At 43.2% G+C, this 22,444-nt stretch overlaps 1 protein-coding gene across 1 annotated transcript in view; it reads left to right on the plus strand.

The window, feature by feature from the left end:
- Window positions 1–22,444, plus strand: part of CUNH4orf19 (chromosome unknown C4orf19 homolog) — a 73,500-nt gene that overhangs the window by 32,508 nt on the left and 18,548 nt on the right. The window contains exon 2 of the mRNA XM_028765275.1: window positions 20,376–20,425. The gene's annotated coding sequence lies outside the window, so the exon portion shown is untranslated. The remainder of the gene's footprint in view (window positions 1–20,375; window positions 20,426–22,444) is intronic.

Genomic DNA, 22,444 nt, shown 5'->3' on the forward strand with positions numbered 1-22,444 from the left:
TTAAAATATGGATCATTTTCATTGGATACTGGAATATTTATTCTGTCTGTTGTCTAAACAAGAGGTGTCGTTCAAGATGTTCAGAGAGTCCCTTTGTTGCCTGTCTGTTCTGTGGGTTGTCCTACTTGTCCCTGAGATCTCCTGTCACCTGTATCTCTGTTACAGTTCCTATTTCTGGACCGAATGTGTCTTAGGACATTTTCCGCAGCTATAACAGACTATATGGTTAAAAATGTATGAGCACCAAGTGTGTTTGCCATATGCCATGGCTCTGGGGCCTTGGAAGTCCAAGAGCATGGCACCGTCATCTGATGAGAGTATCTGAGCTGCATCAAAACAAAGGCAGGCGGGGGCTGGAGAGATGGCTCAGTGGTTAAGAGCACTGACTGCACTTCCAGAGGTCCTGAGTTCAAATCCCAGCAACCACATGGTGGCTCACAACCATCTGTAATGAGATCTGACGCCCTCTTCTGGTGTGTCTGAAGACAGCTACAGTGTATTCATATATAATAAATAAATAAATCTTTAAAAAAAAAAAAAAAAAGGCAGGCAATGAGCAAGCACGAACAAGACAAAAAAATCAGACAAGCTGCTCGTGCAACAAATCCACTCTCATAAGGAATCCATTCTCGAAGTTAGTCAGTCATTCAAAAGGACAGAGACTCTGATCAATTCTTCCTCCTCTTCCTTTACAGTGAGAATTCCATGTCACAGGAGTTGTAGAAAAGGCACCCACACTGTAATGTCACAGTATCCTTGGCTTTCCCTCCCTTTTGTTCATAAACCATATCTGATAATCACTTCCTAAGAAAAATTATGTGGAGGTAAAAATTGAGAACCCAGGGACTGGAGTGATGACTCGGTGGTTTAGAGCACATGTAGCTCTACCAGAGGACCTGGGTTCAATTCTCAGCACCCAGAGTGTCTCCCAATAATGTCTAACTCTAGTTCCATTGACTTTTTCTGGCATTTGCAAGATTCAGCCATATGCATGGCATACAGACATGCATGTGTACAAAACACTCATTCACATACAAAATAAATATAAATCTTTTAAAAACATTTTTAATTTAAAAAAAAAACAGGCATCTAAAGACGAGCTCATCCTGCCTTTCCACTTCGTTGATGGAGCAATGGTGAGTAGAGAGCTACAAGATTTGTGTTTTAGGAACTCGGAGAGTGTTGTCTGTTCAGGCCGCCATTGTGCTTTAACCAAGGTAACTTTTGCTATTGTAGCCTAGCTAAGCTATTTACATAAAGTGTCCGCCTTTTTAGAGATTTCTTCCTGGGTCTGTCAGATCCCTAAGCAAGCTCTTCCACACTTTTGCCTGGAAGGTGAAAGTCTGAATGTCATGTCTGGAAGGTCTACGTGGGAGGAAAAGGAGAGGAGCCACAGTGTGCTGCAGGCTAGGTATTGGCCTAATCCTCCCATTATAGGTTGTACATATTAGATGCACCAAGGCTTTTGTGTTAGAGGCTTGGTCTCCAGCGGGTGGCACTGTTGAGATGGATGGGCTCATCCTGTAGGTATTCAATTGCCTCACATGAATTCATTAAGGGGCTTGATTCTGAATGAGCTGTTGGAGGGTGGGGCTAATTAGAAGATACAGTTCAGATAACTTCAGAGACTCTGTCTTGCCTCCAGACCCTGTTTCCCCATCAATTTCTTGACTTCCTGGCTGTCACAAGATGGGCAGCCTTCCTCTCTGTCACACATTCCTGGTGCTGTTAGATTCAGCCCCATCTTAAGCACAAAGCAATGGAACCTAAGGGCCTAAACCAAAAGCCAAAGTAAACCTTTTCTGTTCTCAGATCGTCTCCCTCCCAATGCTGAAGCAGCAGAATGGTGCACTCAAAGGTGGTCTAGGTTATAGAGTGAGTTCACAGACAGTCTCAGTCAACTTAGTGACACCCTAGCTTTTAAAAAAGAATGGGAATCTAGGATAAAGTCCTTGTGTAGACATTATCTGCCATGTACTAGGTCCTAGGTTCATTCCTCAACCCCCACCAAAAAAAAAAAAAATCATTAAATGAAGTTTTTTCTGGGTAACAGAAAACAGTATCCAACCTTCAATACTGCTGGTAGAGGCCCTGCTTCAGAGGCTTTCTGGATTAGCTTTTACTTTAAGATAATCTTCCAGGCAACTGCTAGGTTGGAGGAAGTATAGTCACCAGCAGCTTACAGGAAGGGAAACAGAGGTTTGTCTGCTGCTCTTAAACAAAGTTCAGCCCTCCGCATTTGGGCCCCACCACCTGAAACAATTGCAGAGCATTTGAGGATCTCTGTGATACCCCTTCCTTGATCTAGTTCACTCTTCTAAGGTCCACTGAGTGAGTACCACTTACCTACTTGCCTCTGTCTTCCAAAAATACTGCCATTACCTTCCTCTGTTTTACCAAGAAAGAGACAGAGACAGACAGACAGACAGACAGACAGACAGACAGACAGACAGAATGAGAGAGAGTTATCATTTAGATAGGAAGTATACCTCCAAAGGTTTAGCCCCAGCTACTGCATCAGATCATAAATACCTGTCTTCACACTGATGGAACCTAAGGAATGAATGAATAAATGAATGAATGCTGTGATAGATTCCTTATATGATAGTATATTGAGAGTGAGTGGGAAACTCAAAAATTGAGGGCACAGTAGAAGGAAGGAAGTCTCTGTCTCACCCTGGAAACCCGCCTGTCCCCATCCCTTCTTAGTTCTTGTGCTTCTTGTCTGCCATCTGAGGAGCAGCTTTTTCCTCCATGATGTCTGCCTCACTACAAGTACAGAACGACAGAACCAAGCAGCCCTGACTGGAAACCTCTGAAACCATTGGTGAAAGAGTAGTCCCTTCTTTTAATGGTTTCCCTAAGCTACTTATTGTAAAAGGGAAAAAGTGTCCAACAGATTGTACACACACACACACACACACACACCTCATACTAACTTGACTAAGATTTAGGAGAAGGCTAAACTCGATTAACATGTTCAGTCCACTGCATTTGCTTAGTCTTCTACCAATACATACAAAAATAAGAAAAATAGTTAAGTAAATTAGGGTGATATTTGTCAATATACACCCATGCAGGGGTCCAAGAATACATAACTACTTATTCTAATTAGTAGTACCTTTCGAGCTTCCAGTGTTACTTTGAAAATTATTGTCATAAAATAATAATTCACTTGTGGGCATGAATAAAGTGGATAGTACGTTTGTTATCACCCAGACACTTTTTTACTGCTGTTTTCTCATAGGGTGAAATTAGCATTTTGAGGAAGAGACTTCTCTGTAGCATGAGGTGAACCCAGACATTATAGTTTGATTGGGAGATAGCACTGAATGCCCCTCCTGTTTTCCTGTTATTAAGACACTAAAATTCAAGTCTCCTCCTATTGCAGAAGAAGTTGACCAAGGAAGTCAGACCCTTCTCTACCCGGGTCCTTGGTCTCATTAGTAAAAGATCTGATAGACACAGGCTTCAGGTCAGCACGCTAGAGTTTTATTTAGAGGAGGAAGCAGAGGAGGAAGTGAAAGCATGCATGTCAGGAAGCAGTGTGAGCAACTTCCTGAAGGACGACCCTGACGGGGTGCTCTAGTATGGTTTTAGAGATGTTGATGAGTGCAGAAAATTTAGCGGAGACCTTTTGATTGTCACACAGAGATGCTATGAGATTAAAATCCTTTGGGGCTACAGTAGACTTGTCAGTGCTAACACTAGACCTCAAAACTGAGCAGAACTTTCAATCTACCTCTGCTTGGCTGCTCACGGTTGTTAAAAGATACCAAGGAGTCTGATCGGGCTGTCATAACCAAATACCAAGGTTTGCATGACTTAAAGTACAGAAAGTTATCTTTCTTATATTTCCAGAAGCTGGGAAGTCCAAGATCACAGTTCCGGTATGTTTTAGTCTCTGAGGAAACCTTTTTTCCTAGCCTTCAGATGGCCCATTCTTGTTGTCTTCATATGGCTTCTCCTTGGTATAAGTATTCTGTGTTTGCAAGACACTAATGAGGTCAGGGTCTCATCCTTATGACCTCGTTGAACCTTAGTTGCCGAAATTAAAGGTACATCTCTAAGTACAGCCACACTGAGTGTTAATATTGAAGTATATGCATGAAGGGATCACAAATATACAGTACATAAAAAAGATTAAGAACAGGTTGTGAAATTTAGATACTGAGTGTGTAACTTAACTTTATTCAGTCTTAGTATAGTGGTAGGGCCAGAAGATATAGAGACAGTAGAAGAATAGAATCTTGAAGAAAATATGGTGTTGACCCATATCTACTGACAGTGAAGGCTAGAAAGATGCAGGTCCATTGGACGTCCCATCAGAGCTCAGAACCTACTGATGAAATGACCGTGTTAGAGCAGACAGTAGTCCGCATCCTGTTAAATGTGATGTTTCTCTTTGTTCCGTGCTGAGAGAGCACCTGAGAAAAACTTAGAATTAATTTAAACTTACTGACTTACAGTTTTACAGTGCAGGAAGTCTAATATCAAGAAGCCTATAGCTAGCATTTACAGGAAGGAGATCTTTCCTTTCCATCTCTTGACAGAAGACAGAAAGGCAAAGAAGACGTGGGACTGTGCAGGGCAGTCACCCTTTTAACACTGAAATCCAGCTCATAAGGACAGAGGGCTCACTCACTCACATCTTGAAGGCTGCAACTCCTAAGTGTTAGAGTGACAGCAAAGTTTCAACATGAATGTTCAAGGAGACACAGATTCAGGCCATGGGCTTCTGCCTCTGACCCTACAATGTGTATCCTTCTCACGTGCAAAATATCTTCATCTATCTCTTATGATTCTAAGACTTAACTGGCTCCGGCATTAACTCAAAAGTCCAGAGTCTTCTCAGAATCAGATGTGGGCGAATCGAATGGTATAATTCATCCTGAGGCAAATCTCGAAAGCTATAGGTCTGTGGAATGAAAACAGGTCTGGGCTTTCAAACTCCTGAGGTCGCACAAATGCAGGTTGGACGTCGCCATTTCAGAAGGGAGAAATCTTGACGAATAACGGAGTAAAAGGTCTGAGGCAAAGGAGCAGATAGTAGGAGGAAGGGACAGGAAACAATACTGAATCTTAAAGTGTGAGAATAACCCTTAATTCCAGGTCTCACCTGCCAAACTCAGAGGGCAGAGGCTGCCCCTCCCCGAGGCCTGAGGCTCCACCCCCACTGCCCGTGGCTTTCCTGGCTCCACCCACACAGCTCCTTTCTGGCTTGGAAGTTACTTCCTACAGCTGTTGTATTCTGGTAGCTCCTTAGCTCTCAGTACCTGGGCCAGTGTCACCCCAGGAAGCAGAACGCTAGTGAAGGATCTCCATTCCTGTAACAAGTCTCTGCCAGGGTCCTCGGGCTGTCCCGTACACCCTTTAATAACAAGGATGGTCTCAGAGCATTACATTCTGTGCACCACGTGGGATGCCGCCAGAGGTCACAGCTTGTGCCTTGCAGAGCAGGCTGTGAGGCTTTCCATGAGCTGGCTTGAGCCGCTCACTGCTAGGGCAAACCCAGAGTTTTGCATATGAACACGGAACAGTGATGCAGAGATGTGAGGCCTTGTACCCAGGGTGTTTAAGGCCTCTCTTCCTGTTTCCTCCCTCTAGGCCTGTGATGGAGAGGGTAGCCCAGAACTCTGATGTCCCTTCACGGTCATTCATGCAGCTCTGGAGGAATGGGGAGAAATGAAGTGTTTTCATTTTCTCCACAGGGCCAGCCCAAAAATCCCTCAAATCTCAACCTTCTGGTTTCTTTCTAACGATAAATTCCATCTCGAAGCAGTTTCGTCGCACAGTTTACTGTGTGCAGTTAGAAGAAGCCACACAGAACCCTGAATGCTTTCCTGCTGGCATGTGCCACCGTCACGCTGTGTTCTGCTTCCGCGGAGCCCTGGGGCATGACACAATTCAGCCCGTTTCTTTGCCACAGTATAACAAGGGTGCTCCAGTTTCCAGAGCCTTCCTCATTTCCGTCTGAGATCTCATCAGCGTGGCCTTTCCCTTTCACATTTCTGCAAGCATTCTAACACAGTCGCTTAAGCCATCTCTACTCAGGCTCTCCCGGCTGTTCTTTCCCAAGCCCTGGCGAGCATCACCCTCGCACTCCGTTTAGAGCAATCTAGGCTTTTTGGGGGCAGATCCTCTAACTCCTTCCAGCCTCTACCCATTACCCTCTTCCAAAGCATCTTTTGCCGCTTTCACACGTCTACGATATTAGCATCACTCTGCTTCTGTGTTCGGGCTTAATCTATTTTGTGCTGCTAGAGCAGAATACCACAGATTGGATCATTTATAACGAAGAAGAACGTTACTCACGCACTGTTCTAGAAACTGAAAAGTTCAAGATCAAGAGAGTAGCATCTAACAGAGCCTTCTGTTCACCCTTGGCAAACAGGTGAAGGGGCAGGAAAGAGTGAGTAAAGGAACTGAACTTTCTCAACAGTGCGGGTCTCACCTGCAAGCCCTACCCTGCCTTGATATCATCACACTGGCAGTTACATTTCAGCAGAGCTTTAGAGGGAAAACACAACAGTCACAAAATTTGGTGACTCAAAACATCGGATTTTATTTTACCGCTGTATCCATTGAATATAGGTGGAGGAGGGGCTTTTGAATCTCACCCTGTGATCCAATAATCCTGTGACTCTGACTGAGAACCTCCCTACCCCCAGCACCACCAAGGTAGAAAACATACACCAATACTATAGGTACACACCTATGCCTAAACCTAAAACAGATTCTTATTAGTTGTACATTCTATGGACTGGCAAGATGACTCAACAGATTAAGGGACTTGACGACACAATTGATGGCCTGAGTTCAGTATCTGGAAGCTACATGGTGGACAGAGAACTGACTTCCTCTGCGTGTCCTCTGACCTCCACATACATGTTATAGCTTACGCACACACGCATGCACACACACACACACACACACACACACACACACACACACACACACTGGAAGCTACACAGAGAACTGACTCCCTCTGGATGTCCTCTGACTTCCCCATGCATGCTATAGCTTGTGCATGTCTGCATGCACACACACACAAACACACACACCAAATAAATGTACTTTTAATTTTTATAATTAAAAAAAGTTACTTTAATTATCTATTTTGAGTTCAACTGCTCTACCATAAACTACTACTTTAACAGTTGTTTGCTTTAGAACAAAAATCGCTCAAGTGTCTATCGTCCAGGTAGGATTGATGAGCCCGAGGATGGGACTGGAGAACTTGGGTGTTGCATCGCTCTGATGCTGTTCTTGTGATAGCCAGCAGTGGAGTCTGTTAGGGCTGCCTGCAGGTCACGTGCTTTCCAGGCACTCCTTAGTTTCTAAGAAGGAAAGTAGAAATACGAGGCATTTTTATGACCTGAAGCCAGTGCTGTGGTTTCCCTTCCAAAAATGCCTGAACTCCTAACGCTTTGTGATTAAGTACTAGAAAGTAGGCCCTTTGAGAGGTAATTAGGTGAGTGTGGAATCCACTCAGATGCTCTTGTGCCCTTACTAACCACGACTTCAGAGAGAGCATGTGCAGGCTTTCAATACCCTCTCCTTCCTTTTTTTCCCTCTTCCCAACACCCATGTAAGAGGACACAGACATCTGACATCTTGGAAATGTTCCTTAATCAGAACTGGACTCTTATGATACTCCTATCTCCTACTTCCAACCTTCAAAACTGTGAGAGATAATTCTCCTTTGCTTTGGAGCCAACCAGTCAGCAAGAGCCTCACATAGAGACTGTCATCTTATTGGCTAAAGCACTCTCAAAGTTCCATCCAAGTTCATGGAAGGAGACAAAGACCCCACCCCTCAGTAGGTAAAACATCAGTTGTGAGAAGAATCCATGGAATAGAAATCACTTGGGGACTATCTTAGTTAGGGTTTTACTGTTGTGACAGACACAATGACTAAGGCAACTCTTGTAAGGACAACATTTAATTGGGGCTGGCTTACAGGTTCAGAGGTTCAATCCATTATCATCAAGGCAGGAACATGGCAGTATCCAGGCAGGCATGGTGCAGGAGAAGCTGAGAATTCTACATCTTCATCTGAAGGCTGCTAACAGAATACAAACTTCCAGGCAGCTAGGATGAGGGCCTTAAAGCCCACTTCCATAGTAGCACACCTACTCCAACAAGGCCACACCTTCAAATAGTGTCACTCCCTGGGCAGAGCATATACAAACCATCACAGGGACATCCATAGGAAGTGTAGGTTGCCACACTAGCCTACCTTGTACTGAGCAAGACTGTACCATTGCCAACAGCATACTGCAACACTACACCAAGGTTCCCATACATCTTCATTTACTTTTTATCTATATATTTTAACTGCTGATTGTTACTAACTAAAAATGTGAGGAAAATATGTCTTTGACTCCCCAGTCTCGGTTTAAAAAATACTGTTCTATTCAGTTGTAACAATGGTCAAAAGAAAATTTTGTACATTTATAAAGTAATTTAATAATAATCATGGGTCTTACTATAACACAAGGTTAAAATAGAAATATTCATGAAAGTGAACTGTGAATTTTTCTAAAGTGTTCTTCCAAGCAAGGTCTGGCAAGCTCTGGTGAGTTCATTTTCAACTGAGTCAAAATCTTAACTTGGTGGCTAAGATAAAAATGAAACCATTAATATAAACTATGATTCCACCATCATTTTTTATCAGAAAGAAAAAAAATGTCTTTTTGCTAGGTATGGTGATGTACACCTTTAATCGCAGCACTCAGGAGCACTCGGGAGGTAAAGGTAGACCGATCTCTGTGTTCAAGGCCAGTCTTGTCTACAAAGCTAGTTCCAGGATAGCCAGAGCTACACAAAGAAACCTGTCCTAAAAAACAAAAAGGAAGGAAAGAAGGAAGGAAGGAAGGAAAGAAGGAAGGAAGGAAGGAAAAAAGGAAGGAAAGAAGGAAGGAAGGAAGGAAGGAAGGAAGGAAGGAAGGAAGGAAGGAAGGAGTAAGGGGATTGTTTATTTCAAGTTATTAATATCTATGTGCATAACCAAGAAATAGAAAAGCAATGAAATTTTATTCATTTTGTACTTGTTCGTGTGGAGAAAGTCTTTGCCTATAGACAGTTAGTTCCTTTTGAGCAGAGCACTAAGCAAGTACCTATTGCTAAAACAGCTTCTAAGCCAACAGTTCTCAACCTGAGAGTCATGACCCCTTTGGGGGTCAGACAAGGTCTTTACAGGAGCCACATATCAGATGTCTTGCATATCAGATATTCACATTACTGTTCATAACAGTAGCAAAATTACAACTAAGAAGTAGCAGTGAAATAATTTTATGCTTGGGACATCACTCCAACATGAAGGGTCTCAGGTCACAGCATTAGAAAGGTTGAGGACCACTGCTCTGCATCCTTACTCTTCTGGACCAGTTGCATGGGAGTCTCTTGAGAGTTTGCTGAAAAGCAGAAGCTGATGCCACCTCTAAAGCTGACACATCTACATTTTAATAAGATGCCTCAGCGTTCTTCAAAACATCCAGGCTTCCATGTGAATAAGCGTCAAATAGGAAATTATGGTCATAAAAACACAATAATGTATTTTATACAAGAAACAGAGGTTTTATAATAACTATTGTGTTGAAGATTTGTTCTAATCAGAAATGACTTCCAGATGAGTCTAATTCCACACTCTCATTTGAATTCAGAAACAACTGAGAACAAGAAGATTTTCAACTTCTAGTTTACACAATGAAAAGAAGTGCTTGGTTTGCTTGCTGATAACATAGATTGTGAGGGAAAAGTGGCCTGAGGTTAGCTTTTACCACACCCCAGCTGGGGCCCTGTCAGAGCATGATTGCCTCTCACTTCCCTCAGCTTCCCTATGGCTGCAGCAATCTGGGCTTTATACAACTTACTTTGAGTTTACAACGCTAAAGACTTAGTGTAATGTGTACTACAATCTTGGCCTTGATCGAATAGCTATGTGGCTGTTGACACTTGACTTAGTTGAGTAAACCAGAAGTCTTTATTGTTCTAGGTTCTCCGACCATTATCTGGCAGAGAAGATGCAGTCACCCTTAGTATGTGCACAGGATTGGTGTTAGAAGCCCTGTACATAACCGTCCCAAAAGGGTGGTTAAGTCCCTCATATAAAATGGCATTTACATGTAATCTATGAGCATCTTCCCATATACTAAGTCAACATCTTTAGATTCCTTGTGATACCTAATCCACTGCAAGTGCAACGTGAGTCATTGCTAGAACATGTCGTTTAGAGGGTGTCAAGAAAAAAACACTATAGTGTGTTTAGTATAGACACAGTTGGAGCCGAGGGACTTTGGTTTCCGGTTAGCTGAATCCACAGATGTGGGTATGGATCACTCTCTGTATTTAAGTCAGCCTGACACTCTTCCAGACAGAGGATTCTATTACTCTCTGAATGCAGCATCTGGTAACAGACCTTGTCATCTACTGACAGGCCACAGGATCAGAAATGCAGCCTCCAGCCACACACCTACTAGTCTAGGTATAATTCCACTAGATTCTTCATCCATTTTCTTTGAAGGCCAAAAAGCCACCCACATCCCTGAATCCCACCAGTAGTATCTGTTCCCTAAACCGAGTTCCTGATTAGTAAGAGCTTAATTTCATAAATGGGAAGCCATTTCTGTCATTCATTAACCCACAACTTAATCAGTGGATATCTGAGTTATGCTTTACTCAACCACTTCTGGTGGGACCAACGTGATAAGAGACTATCGATCCTGTAATAGGAGGTTTGTTTAATAAACAAAATCCTATATTTGTACATACACCATATGGTCACGTAATCACAGAGTAAGCAAAGAGGCCTGTGAATGAGCTCAGATGATGTGTGCGGCGGGAGCTGATGAGGGACAGAGTTGCTACGGGGGAGAATCCAGTGAGTGCCCATTGTTTCTGTTTAGTTACCATCAAGTTGATGTTTGAATTAAATTTGGAATTGATACTCAATAAATCCTTCTTAAACATTAAGATCAGTAGCGCTACTTTCTAAAATATTTTATCCTTGGTATTAAATATTTACTATTAGTTTCTAAAGTATTTCACTAATCTAAAAGCCTATGGACTAGAAGATGGCTAAGTGGATAAAGTGCTTGCCACGTGAGGACCTGAGTGTGAACGCCAGAATCAGGGAAGGTAGCAGTAGCATGTGTCTGTATTCCCAGCAATAGAGATGGAAACAGGAGGCAGACACAGGAGGATCCCACGAAGCTCACAGGCCATCTCTCCCATGACATACCTAGGTAGCAAACAGCAGAGACATTGTCTCAAACAAGGGGAGGACCAACAGGTGAGGTTGCCTCTGACCTATACATGCCTACCATGTCACAGTGTACACATACACACACACACCTGTACATGTATACATACGCATGATTTATTACTGTGTTTTTAAAACTCAATTTAAGTAATCTAGTTCAATGTTAATAAAGAAAGCTTAAACTTTGACAACTTGACCATATTTTATCACTTTTCATTTTACAATGTTTTCTAATCCCCCAAAAATCAGCTTTTTTTTCTTTAGTAAAATGTGGTGATAAAACAAATTGGACTAAAATCCCCCAAATCTGTCAGGAGCTAAATTTAACAGTACTTTATGTTCCTATATGTTTAAATTTGCCTAAGCTAAATTCTGCAATGTTCCTTGAAATCATAGACTCTAAGAATGTGTTATAGAAATATTTTAGATCTAGATACTGTGAGTTCTGACTATGAGCACCATTTTAAATATTTCTAGCTTAGAGAGTCACATGATTTCACCCTTCATATTCCTTCCCAATCCACATGACTGTATATTGTTGGTGGCATACATATAATTAACTTGTTTTGTTTGTTTTGTCCAAATACTCAGGTAGACTCCTGTTGTACAATTTACTGAAATTGTGGCTTATCAGTGACTCCTGATCATCCCTTAATAAAATCAACAAATGAGCATATGTGTGTGTGTGTATGAGTGTCTGTGTGTATGTGTTTTATATATATTTATAAGCATATATATATATGCTTATAAAGGACAAGAGGGGGCTTAGATATCTCATTTCCTTGAGCTTTAGTTTGGTTAGTAACAATTGTAGGTGGGCTGTTATGTTTATCGTTTATTCTTAGAAGAGCAGAGTGTGTTCTAGAAAAGAGAAATGAAATCAAGCCATTGCTTCAGGTGCCTGAGATGACAGGAAAGGCTGGCCTCTGGCCTTCTCATCCGTGTTCATCTATAACTCCAATTAACTTGAGTTCATTTAAAGAAGAAAGGAAAAATGGACTGCCTACAACAGGCCCTGACACATTCCATGACACAGCAAACCTATGAGAAAGGTGTTACCCTGACTTCACGTATTAAAATCTAATAAGCCTTTTTCTGGTTTTCCATTGTTTTTCCTTGTTCTTTAAACATGTGCTACCCCCAAATTGAAATAAGAAATGATCCAAAAAAAAAGTCTGCAATCCGCACATTAATGATATATGTGGCACGTGATACTATTGAAAGAATCAGAATTCTTTAGTTGTTTTGTTTTGTGTGTGTGTGTGTGTGTGTGTGTGTGTGTGTGTGTGTGTGTGTGTGTGTTTTATCTAATTTGGATCCTATTGTCTGTGATGAATACGCAGGCAGAGGCTGAATCCTTTTTCTAAGATTAAAAAAACTCTGTACATTCCTATGTGCCTGGGTGTATGTATATTCACCACGTGGTCGGACGAGGGAGTTAGCTATCCTAGACCTGAAGTTACAGAGGTTTGTCCTTATTAACCTCCGAGCCACCTCTCCAATTCTTCAACTGAGTCTTCTCCACTTCCAGCGTCTAATGGACATCCCTGGATCCCTTGATTCCTACCTAAAGGACTGATACTGGGAAGTTAGCCTTTGGGTTCCTGCTGAAGCTCACCTATATGCATGATCACTCCTGGGGAAAGAAAGAGATGAAAACAATGACCCTGTGAGCCAGGTGTGAAATTCCATGTTCTGGGCTTTCCTCGGACTCATCCATCTGTGGAGCAGGTCTGGGCTGTGAGAAAGGAAGTGGATCCCCAGCTGACCGTGCAACCAGCATTGGAATCTAGTTTTCTTGTTTGTTTGCATTTTGTTTTTTGTTTTTTTGTTTTTTTTTTCATTTTGGTTTTGGGTTTGGGTTTGGTTTGGTTTTGTGTGGTCGCAATACTGAGTGTTTAGTTTCCGAGCATGGGCTACATCTGAGGAACTATTCCACCATCTTTGCTTACGTCATTTCTATCCTATGGCTGTCTCAGGAACTATATTCTCCAGTAAAGGCAGCTAAGCACCTCCGAGAGGTCACGTGACCTAGAGTTGCCGTCTCCTTGCTCCCCCCTCCCCCAACACACACACACACACACACACACACACACACACACACACACACACACACGTACTTCACTAGCTGTGGTAACCCGATCTAGAGTTGGTTTCCCTGGGTGCTTCCCACTAATGGCTAAAATTCTCCTGGGAACATCCTGCCCTCTGGAGACTGATTAACTCACAGCAGGGGTAGTCAGGCCTTAAGAGGTGACTGTTAATGGGAGGTTAGCAGCCTGTGGCTGGGGGAAAATTGCCTGGGCAGTGCTTTTGCCCTTCAAGCACAAAATCCAGACAGCTTGTGCTACAGCTGGCCAGGACTGGCTGTGGGGGTCTGGAAATATCAACAACTTATTGAGATTTTAATAACACTCACAACTGAATTATTTTAAAGTAGAATTAAATAAATTATATTAGAAGACAAGTTGGCAAATACCGAAAATACCATACCTGAAATGTTTTACCATTTCTCTTAAGGGGATTGGGGTGTGTTTGAGCCTGTAGGGGACAGTCCTCCAGGGTGGGGTGCTCTGTGTGTCCTTTAAACTTTATGTTCAGGGTCCTGGGATGACAAGTTTCAAACCAGCCACCTTACCTCACCTCGGGAGCATTTAATTCGTAACTGTCAATCAGAACTTGATATTTATTTATTTATTTATTTACTTACTTACTTATTTATTTTGTTGTTGTTGTTGTTGTTGTTGTTGTTGCCTGTCTGCGATTAGGAAGGTAATGAAGAAAATATTATTTTCAATCAAACTTAAAAGTAGGTTCAATCTATTGCCATTGCATGGGAGAAAAACACCAAAAAAAATGCATGATGAAATTTTTCTTCTAATTTTCAAAAATGATCTGACTTAGCAAAGATTTGCTCATGTTATCAATGAATAAGCAAAGTTTCCAGGAGTGGCCATTCCTTTCTCTTTCTTCTATCCTATTAAATGGAAACACCAAGCTGCATTCATATCAGAACTACACCTATTCTGTCCGTTGAGGTCATAGGTTGTCTGTGCGACAAAACCCCTTCCTATCATTCTAGGAAGAGTCCATCAGTTGTGTGTGTGTACATGTACATACATATGTGGGGTAACATAATGGCCATGCCTGGGTTTGTATGCATGTTCTGAGGATCTAGACTCAGGTCCTCATATTTGCACAGCAAGTGCTCTTACTCTGAGCATCTCCCTAGCCCCAGTTTCCTTTGTAGAAGTGTGTTTATTAGTATTGTGTAGCATAGGCTTTGTGCTTCTTTTTTTTTGTCTTATTTTTATTTTGCAAAGAAACTGTGCACATCATTCTATGTCCTTTAGATGATTTCTTAGTGACTTTTTAAAAAGGGTTTATTTATTTTATGTATACGAGAACACTGTCACCATGTTCAGGCAGGGCATCGGATCCCATTACAGATGGTTGAGAGCCACCATGTGGTTGCTGGGAACTGAACTCAGGACCTCTGGAAAAGCAGTCGGTGCTCTTAACCATTGAGCCATCTCTCCAGCCCTGTGCTTCTTATTTATAGTAAATATCTTTGTTTTTCTGTCAAACCAGTTGTTAAACACTGGCCAGCACAGCATTGCCTGTAGGACATAATAGCTCTGCAAACTTTGTACCTGCCTGAACCCCAGAGTGAAACCCCTTCCAACAGTATCACTTCAAAGACTGTTGAAATACCAAGTAACTTCTGAACCTACTTTGGGGGGGAATATGTTGGGTGTGTCTGATATAGAACTTTCTATATGTTTTCTCTATCAAGAGTATTTTGGTCATAGCTTTACAAAAATTACCTAAAACATCATAGGGAGAAAACCGGGCACATAATACAAGGTTAGCCTGCTGGGACCAAAGCTGAGTTTTTCTGCTTTCCCCATAACTTTGTGTGCTTATGATGTATATTTGTCTGTGTGTGTGTCTGTGTGTGTCTGTGTGTGTCTGTGTGTATGTGTATATACACATATTTGTATGTGTGTCTGTTTTATATGTATATTGGTTACAATACATCTGTAAGTATATAGATATATGATATTCTGTTTTTGTTTGAGACAAGATGTTGTCATGTAAGTCAAACGAGTTTTTTAAGACCTGTGACAAGATTTAAGATGTATATATACGCATATACATATATATTTATATATGTACATAGTTATAGTGTGTGTGTGTGTGTGTGTGTGTGTGTGTGTCACTAGAGGAAGCTAAAGGAGTGAGGAGGTAAAAATCCTGATGCTCTGAGGCTGGCCAGCCTAGCCAATCAGGAAGCCCAGCAACAAGAGACTTTGTTCCAAAGAGAAGTGAAGGACGAGGTAGAAGAGGAATTGACATAAGCCTCTCGCCTCCACATTCATGCGTGTGCGCGCACACACTCACACACATGCACGCACACACACACTCACACACACACATGCATACACAAACATACACTCACATCACACACATGGACCGAGGAAAAAAGAAAATCCAATTCCACAAATACTAAGGACTAAACTGTACAAACCCATCTGAAATTGCTCAGCAGTTAAGAGTACCTGCTGCCCTTGCAGAGGGCCCAGATTTGGTCCCCACACACCTGGTAGCTCAGAACCGTCTGTAGCTGAAGTTCCAGGGTTTCTGACTCCCTCCTCTAGCCTGCAGGCAAACCCAAATTAAAAAATAAGTACATCTTAAAAATGAAATCCATCCGTAGATGAGTAAAACTCGCACTCCATGTTGAGATGAGTGAGCTTTGCTCTAGGAACAAGGCCCTTCTTTTCTCTGCAGCAATTCTAGATGTAAATCGCCACTTTGTTCTCCTGCTTGCTCTCACAGTCCTCTTTGATCGTGACTTCACACAATGAAAAGATACTTCCTTGTGCGAAGCAAGTAAGCAGTTAGTTTAGTTAGCTTCGCATAACCCCGGACAACAAAGGCTCTCTGTGAGGATGAGGAATTCCTCTTGGAATACAGGGAAGGCCCCCAGCTGAACCGTATCCAAGGAAGATGTTGCAAAGCTTGCAAAGCTTGTTGGGAGAAAGGAGCCCTGCGTGAGATCTTTTCTTGCGGGTCAGATGTTGGCCTTGCTTAGGGTTGGGGGTGGGAGGCCATCAAAGGAAAACAGAAGCCCGATCTGAATGTGTTTGCCAATTACAAGGAAAAGCGCCGGTGCCAACTCGGGCTTATCATGTTCAGAATGTAATGCCTTTTGGAAAAGAATTGGTTTCCTTCTCATGAAAAGAACAGAAGGTTATAGAAAGAAGACTGTCCACTTTGTGATACAGACTGAGGCAAAAAGCAATCTACAATTAAGTCACGGCTGGCTCAGTTCACCAGTGCTACCCAGTTATAGACTGCGGATCTCATGGCCTGGGTTTAGCATAACATTCAGGTCCCCCTCCTCACCTAACCTGAGCCCATCTTCTAAGTTTGTATCCTACCCAACCTCCTTTTCGCCACCCAGAACCCTTCTCCAGACACCAATCTCACATCCTCCCATGCCCCCAGGCCTCGTGGGGAGGGTTTATGCAATGACTGGAAGCTACCTAGCATGCATCTGGCATGTCCGGGACATTTATAAACATCCCGACCTTTCCCTTCACCTTTGTTTAAGCAGAAATGTCCCTTCCTGTTACGGGTACTTGAGCTCTCTGGTAATGACAAACAAACAAATAAACAAACCAAAAAGCCAGAAAATTGGATAGTAACGAGCAGGAGAGGAAAGAAGTGCCACCCCTCTTTCGTAAGAGGGGCTTCCGTAGTATCTGTATCACAAAGTGCACAGTCTTCTTTCTATAACCTGTTCTTTTCATGAGAAGGAAACCAATTCCTTCCCAAATGACCCGCCTCCTCATCGCTGCTCACAAGGAGCAGCAAGAAGAATGGCAGCTGCCATATTTGCACCTGATCACCTGCCAATACTGAGTCGCCCGTGATCCGTACACCTCAGCTGCAGGAGCAAAGGCACAGAGAGATGTTGAGAGATGTTCCAGGCAACTTTCCAGATGTAGGCCTAGATCAGCCTTTCCAAATGAAAATGCTGTTTCAAAGATGTGCTAACTTTGAGCCGCTAGCTGCCTCCCCCAACCCACCCCTAGGGAGCCAGTGTGGGAGTGTTGGGGGAGAAATACCCCTTCTGAGGTGAACGTAGGGGAGCCTCCACCTGAGAAATAAACATCAGACTACAGAGTCTATCCTGTGGGCAGTAGCCGGGGGATGCCAAACAATCCGAAACTGTTACCAATGGACAAAGGACATGAAGCCTCGTAGGGTTTAATGTCCTCAAATGTTCTGGGAGGAAGCCAAGCCGTTGAGGAACCAAGCACCTAACTGTATTTAATACTCAGTCATTTAAATCGAAATAATTACGCGTGGCCCGCAGTTACAGTATTGGACCGTGTAGCTGTAGAACATTCTGAAGAGTTGACGACACTGCCGATAGCCTACATCACTAGGTCTCAGCTTACTGATTTACATTTTAACTTTAAGCTTTAAGCGTTGAAACGTAAAGGAAAGTTTTCAAAGTATTGATGGGCAAGGAGGCCCCGACGGAAATAATATGCATAAAGGCTTGGAGGCAGGATATCATGGGCGTGGTTGAAACAGTAAAAATACCACGCTGACTGGAAATAGAATTAGAGTTTCCGAGATAATTGGGGGAAACTAGGAATGTTTCGTAAACGGAAGGCTTAAAGTCGAAGCTCAGGATCATAATGCCTTGACAGCCACCTCGGAGCCACTGAAGGCTCCCTGCCCCTGAGGGGCCTGATGAGAGCTATGCTTTACAAGACTGGTACCACCCATGTATTGGATCCTGGCTTAAAATCATTTTTTATTATTTTTTATTCATGCGAGTTGTGTGCACATCTATTCCATGTGTGTAGGATGCCCATGGAAGCCAGAAGACAGATCACCTAAAAGTTACAGGCAATAGTGAGATACCCATTACGGGTGCTGGGACCCAACCCGGGTCTTCTGGAAGAGCAGTAAGCACTCTTAACTACTAAACCTTGAAGTTCAACTACTGCTCTCTCAAAGGGACCGCCCATCACTCAGATGGAAGCACACCTGCCACTGTATTCTCCTGCATCCAGCTATTTCCCATGAAGCTCTGTCTCTGCTTCTAATATCCTTCTACCCATCATGTGATGCGCTCTGTGGTGGGTCAAGGAGAGTGACCTATTGACATTTCATGCCTTCAGTCCTTAGCACCTGCCTGTCTCATTGCATATATGTGGGCATTGAAGAGCAGCCTCCAGTGGATAGTTCAGTAACTTTTTCAAAGCGAAAACAAGACATCATCAATTCTTCTGAGATATCAACACCAGGGAATAAGGTTACGTCCCCAGCAGGGAACTCTTGCAGGGGCCTCATCTCTCAAATATTTGCAATGTTCCTTTTACTTCTTTTGCCCCAAACCTTTCACCCCACCCCCATGCAGATGTCTTCCGTCCTCCAGTCCTTCTTCTTGGGTGTAGCAGACTTCCAAGTAAACCCTTGGCCCCTCAGGCTCCTCACTGACTTGTTCTTTAGACATCAGGAATGCAGAATATTCATCCCACCTCCCCAGAGGTTGTCACTCTACTGGGTAAGCCGCAGCTTCCTGGTGCCTTGACACCAAGCTGGAGTTCAGGATTCTTTGTTGACTTAGTAAATAGCACCGCTGGTTTCCCTTTGTCCTGCTCCTCTGCCAGTAGGCTTTCCTGTCATAACTGGCCCACACTGGTTTCCCATCTGCCTGACTCAGTACTGTCAACATCTCAGAGCTGCAGGTCTCAGTGTAGTGCCTCCCCAGGGTACGTCCGGGGTTCTTTGTGCACTACAGACCAGTTATGTGTACGCTTTCTTGTCTCCTTCCTCTCCCCATAAGGCTGGCTTGCTCCCTGAATGCATGAGTTTCACCTGCTTCATATCCTCCTTATGTACTCATAATACTGATGATAAATAATAAACAGTGGGGTGAAAATTTTAAAAAGTAGGACGAGGGACATTCAATTGATGTTCTCAATCGTTAGAGAAATATTGAATAATAGAAATGAATACTGGGTGAAAAGACACAGCTAACGGAATAGGACATTGAATCACTGGATGTATGTAGCCATCCAGTATTTTATGGTATGTTAGAGTTCTTGATCTCATTTGTTACTTGGGAGTAGAATTCAAAGCATGTCTTGAACATGTGTCTGGTATCTATAGTGGAGCACTAAACAGAGAAGTACAAATCTGAGCGTTTCTTTGCCTTCTAAATTCTGTACATCATTTTCACTATAAGCAAAGATATTTTCTAAATTATATATTTTAATGAATACTTTTTACTAGTTGAAGCATTGCTTGATACGTCCCTAAAGAGCAAATCTGTTATTTCCTCCCTCCTGCCCTCCCCTATATTCATTAGTGTGGAGACATATTGCCGCCCAGTGTTCGCTAATTAACGCTACCCACAAGTGCGTTAAATGTTCAAGCTACTATAACAAAACACTCTAGACTGGATGGTTTATAAACAACAGAAACCCAGTCTCACAGTCCTGGAGGCGGAGAAGTCTAAGATCAAGGCCCTGACAGCCTGCTTTCTGCTAAGTTCCTAGGTGACCATCTTGTCACTGTGATCTTACTTGGTGAAGGGCCAAGAGGCGAAGGGTATCTTTGTAAGGACCCTGCTCCCATGATCCACTCACATTCCAAAGGCTCCACCCTGACACACAGCACTGGGGATTGTTTCCAACATCTAAATTCTGAAGGGAACCCGAGCGTTCAGACCATCAGATGTAGTAGAGAGCGTTAACAAATCCCGCATGCTCAGTGTGTGACGGACAGTTTACAGGTTACGCCATTTCAATCTCATTACAATCTCATTTCATAAATGGGAACGCTGAGATGCTGGTTAATTGTTTGTTGATTGCTAAGTGCCTGGAGCTGGGCTGCCAAGTCAGGCCTAACAGGCCTCAGGCCTCCAGCCTGCCTGGGCCCACTGCTTCAGGCCAAAACCCCCACAGCAACACCACTGTCCTGCGCCCCTCAGGAAATGCCTCCTGGGGCATTTCCCAGTCCGCTGTGGAAATGAGGCAACGATATCCCTCAGTTTTCCTCGTTGTTGTTGTTTCAGGAAATGCAGTTTAACATGCAGAGAGGCCTAATGGACAAGCTCCCCAGCAGGTAAGCCAGCAGCTTTCAACTGACTTTGTGGGATGGTCTGTTCTTCTCACTTTTGGCTACATTTCATATCACTCTGGATAGAAATTCTCTTTCTTGTTTCCGGTAACCTCGGAGCCAGTGGACAGAGCAAGTCCCAAAATCTGTTTCTTTCTGGCTCATTCAGATTTCAGTTCAATTATGTGATTTTTATATTTTAAGGTTTTGTGGGGTTTGTTATTGTTGTTATTTTAAAGTTTTTAGTATTTTGTGTGTGTCTATGTGTGTGTGTCTGTGTGTGTCTGTGTGTGTGTGTCTGTCTGTGTGTGTGTGTGTGTCTGTGTCTGTCTGTCTGTCTGTGTCTGTGTCTGTCTATCTGTGTGTGTGTGTGTCTGTGTGTGTGTGTGTGCGTGTGTGTGCTGGTGGGCATGTGTGCCTGTGTGGAAATCAAAAGACAACTTGTGGTACTCTTCTTCCACCACGTGAGGCTTGAACTCTGATTCCCAGTCTTGGCAACAGCACTCTTACCTGCTCAGTCTTCTTACCATCTCACTTCTCCAACTCCTTGGGATTGCCTTTTCATTTTATTGTTGAGAAGAGAATTAAAAACATGTGTGGTAAGACAACAAACCAACCAAATCTTCTTCACACCGAAAGATTTCCAGTTTCCCAAGGACCTTGAGGACATCTCCAGTGGCGTTCACACACCCCCAGCACACTGACTCTAAGGTGTCATCCCATGACTGTAGCCTCAAACTCTTAGGAATTTGTCAGGAATGCATTTTACTTATGCCTCACCCCAGACCCCTATATCAGAAATTACCCATAATGCCCAGCCCCCAGGTGACTCCAGTGTACCAGTCAATTGAGAGAGCAGGTCCTGGGTTATACCTTCTATTATGATTTGAGTATGAAATGTATCCCTCAGGCTTCTGTGTTGAAGGCTTGGGACTGCTGGGATGGAGGTATTTGGGGAGGTCCTAAATAGTTTGGTAGGAAACTCCGAGCAGGAGGAAGTAGGTCACTAGGGCGTGTCCTCTCCACCCTGCCCCCTGCTTTCTGGCTACTCTTTGGTACATGATTCCATAGCCATGCTATTCTGCCTCACCTCCGACCCAGAACAGTGAATCAGCTAGCCTTGGACTGAGACCAGGCTAACCCACAGTAAGTCTTCCCTTCTTTGGAATAATCTGTTGGTTATTTGTCACAGAGAAGAAAACCCAAACAACTCATCCTGCTTTCCTTCCATTTGTTTTTGACTCTCCATCCCAGCTCCCTTACCAACCAACTTGTAGGACCATCCTCTCCACTTCAGCTCCAGGGCACGCATCCTGGTGCTTCCCTACTCTGTGTATCTCAGCCATGGTTTATCCTTTATCTTTGTTGCTTCTGGCAAGTTCCAGACCATCACGCTGTCCCCCATCTCTGCAGAGCTTTTTTGTTCTTTCAGATCCATGTCATCTGCCTGTCTACCCTTCCTGCCACCCAGTGTGACAGGGTGAGGACCTGGTCTCCTAGTCGCTCAGCATCTTTCAATACTGTGGGCCCAGTGTCTTCCTTTCTGCACTCCGGACACCTCAATTCATCTACATTTCAATCTCTGTTCATGGCTACCACCTGGACCATTCTATCAACTGTGGGCTTTAAGTAACGAGCTCAGGACACCATCTCTTAGCCTGCCAGGTTTCACATGCTCAAAGGTGTCATGTAACCGGTTCTGGTTGCTTCTCTATAATAGTGTTAGACTCTCCAGGCCCCGACGGCTGTCATCTAATAACTAATAAAGTAAACCAGTTTAACTTTATGTTAAAAAGAATGACTAGGAAAGATCCCATGCAGATGTGATAATAGGTGTCTAAACTGGGTAGAGAGATGAAAAAGCAAAGAAAATAGCCAATGACGAGATCAGGAAAGATTGGAAGAAAGCTGTATGGCCAGGGAAAGAGACAAGCAAGGATACCCTAGAGGGTTGTAAGCATCTGGGGGCAGGCATCCTTAACTCTGCAAGGCTCTGGGTGTCCTTAACTCTGCAAGGCTCTGGGT

The sequence above is a fragment of the Grammomys surdaster genome, unplaced genomic scaffold (genome assembly GCF_004785775.1).
Source record: "Grammomys surdaster isolate TR1022 unplaced genomic scaffold, NIH_TR_1.0 150, whole genome shotgun sequence".
Lineage (NCBI taxonomy): Eukaryota > Metazoa > Chordata > Mammalia > Rodentia > Muridae > Grammomys > Grammomys surdaster.